This window comes from Arachis ipaensis, chromosome B07 (genome assembly GCF_000816755.2).
Source record: "Arachis ipaensis cultivar K30076 chromosome B07, Araip1.1, whole genome shotgun sequence".
Taxonomy (NCBI): Eukaryota; Viridiplantae; Streptophyta; class Magnoliopsida; order Fabales; family Fabaceae; genus Arachis; species Arachis ipaensis.
This window is the reverse complement of record NC_029791.2, coordinates 105,877,161-105,879,887: the sequence shown is the minus strand read 5'-3', so window position 1 is coordinate 105,879,887 and position 2,727 is coordinate 105,877,161.

Sequence of the window (2,727 nt, the reverse complement as noted above, 5' to 3'; positions counted from 1 at the left end):
AAATTTTTTTTTACCAAATTTTTTGATAAAAATTATAGTTATTTGTTTTTAAATTAATTTTTCAATATCAATATATATTATGTTAACATTAAATAAAGAAAATACTTTGTGACAATTTTTTTTGTCTAACGTTATAATAATTTATATCGATAAAGAAAAATTGATTATAAAAATAAATGTTAACGAAAATTTTGATAAAACCACAACTTTTTTTTTACCAAAGATAGGAGACTCGAACCCGCAACCTCTTAATTGAGTATGGGGAGTCTATGCCATTTAAATTATTACTCGTTGGCAATAATTTGAAAAGATAGGAGACTCGAACCCCCAACCTCTTAATCACAACTTAATAATTAAAAGAATCTTAAACGGTATCTTAGACAAAAAATAATTTAATTATAAAAAATTTTTTATGATATTTTTGTCAAAACAATTTCATAAAAAATAATTTATTAAAGAATATATTGGAAAGCAAAATTTAATGACAAAAAATATTTCTTTTACTAAAGGGTATTTTTATAAAAGAATAATTTATTCTACTAGACCAAGTACCTTGTTTCACTTTACAATTCCCTGCCAGTCTGGCACTAATTGAGAAAGAAGAAAAATCAAAATATTGAATTTGAGTTGGAACACAAAAATAGAAAAAAATATCAAATTAAATTAAAAATTTTGCAAACGAATAATGTTTGAACTCTCAATATCACAAATAATTTATATACACATGACTAACAAAATTCATAAAATAAATCTATAGTCATGTCCTATCATAAGTCTATAAAAGAAGTTGTCATTCGATACTATAGAGCCACTTCTCGTACGTACTAGATGGATGCAAATACGACCGTAAGGTTCCGTCCAGTTCTCAAGAAGTACACAACGAAAGTTGCAAGCACCCTCGTTGCCTGAAGCCCCCGTCACTGGAGCCCTCCTAATTGTCGGAACGGGTGCGGTGGAACATGCGGGTAGGTAAGACGCATGCATCGGTCATGTTAATGAAGACACCCCACTTATTTCAGCATTGGAGTTTGCCAAAATAGTGGTGGACATCAGCCAAAGATAACTTGTGTTAACCGTCGACTGCTCCCTCTTCAACTTACTGGAAAGGATACTGAAACCATTGTCCTTCCAGTTCCGGATGTGAACATAATGTCTACATCCTATGAATTTCCAATTTCACTCATTCCCATGTGTGCGGTACACCATCAAGAGCCGCGTAGCTTGTTATATTGGCAGAAGAGGTTAAGGGTATGAAAGTATAACATGATCCGAAAGTAGGCATTATTCACATCTCTCATGTATGTGGGCATGAGTTACATATTGATGTGTTTGAGGTGTAGACAAAGACCTCATTCAAATAGTATTTATAGAACCCAAGTTGTTTTTGTAAGTTTGTCGTTTAGTAACTTTTGAAAAAATCCATAATATCTTGCATTTCAATAATATAATCAAAATCACATGCAAGTATCTTAGTATTTGTTTTCCAAATAAAACACATACATATAAATCGTATACGAGTTATCAACAATTTTCCATTGATAGTAACAATGGAATTTTTAAGATAATAAGTTAAAATTAATTGTGTACCATAAATCGATAATAATGATTTAAAGAATATAAAGTCTAATATTAAAAATTCACACCAGTAAATATTAATAAATTTATCTGTTTCGATCGAGTGTACTAAATTTTAAAGTCTATTATCTACTATATATATATATGTATATAGTAGAAAAACAAACAATTAAATAAGAACTGTTAAAGATATCAATTTCAGAAACTTTTTTTTTGTGGTCATAGTTATTAAAACCAGAGTCGGTTCGACTAAAAAATTGAAGAACCGGATCTAATACCGGTATAGTCAGACATTTAGACCGTATAAGGTACAGAACTAGAACGAACCGGCCAAATCCAGAGTTAACCGGTGAAAACCGGTCAATTTGGCTATTGATTTTGAATCCCATGACCGATACAAGGCTAGGTTGACGAATCTTCCCACTTGCGATTCTCTGCAACCATGGCATGCGTGATTATACAGAGAAGAAAAGGAGACTGGACATAAAGATGGAGGGCACGTTGATGCACACTATTTCTCGAGATCTTTTTATGCATTGCGAATCATGTGAGTGCACCTGGCTTGTCTTTTCTACTTTGTATGTGTCACTGTTTTATTCTGCTTTATTATCATCCATGTGAGTTCCTGGTTATGGGCATGAGAATTGGATGAACAGCGATGACGGAGCTGTTAACGTGGTGGTGTCTCTGCGTAATGAACTCCCATCGCATCGCTCCGTCTCGGTGTTAGTAACCCACCGACGCTTGAGTCATGGGTGCAGCATTGTAAACCCTAACAGCGGCAGAACAAGCTGCATAGTTCATGGTTTGGATGGGTCCTTCCTACCCGTTACCAACAAAAGTACCTTGGGCCTACAAAAATGGGCCACAAAGTAACAATAAACCAAACGAGAATCTAATTCGTTAAGCTATGAAACAAAACCTGTCATAAGCTATGGCCCTAAACAACCCAATGTAATGACTTGGGTCAGGGTAAGATTTTTTATATTCAAGTTAAATATCTTATATTCAAGTTAAATGTTGTAATTTTTGTTATTCTTTACGTCATCATAAATTTTTAACCATGGAAATAAATTATTACAACAACGAGGCTATAATTCAGAAAAAAAAAAACTAAAAATATCATATATATATATATATATATATATTTTG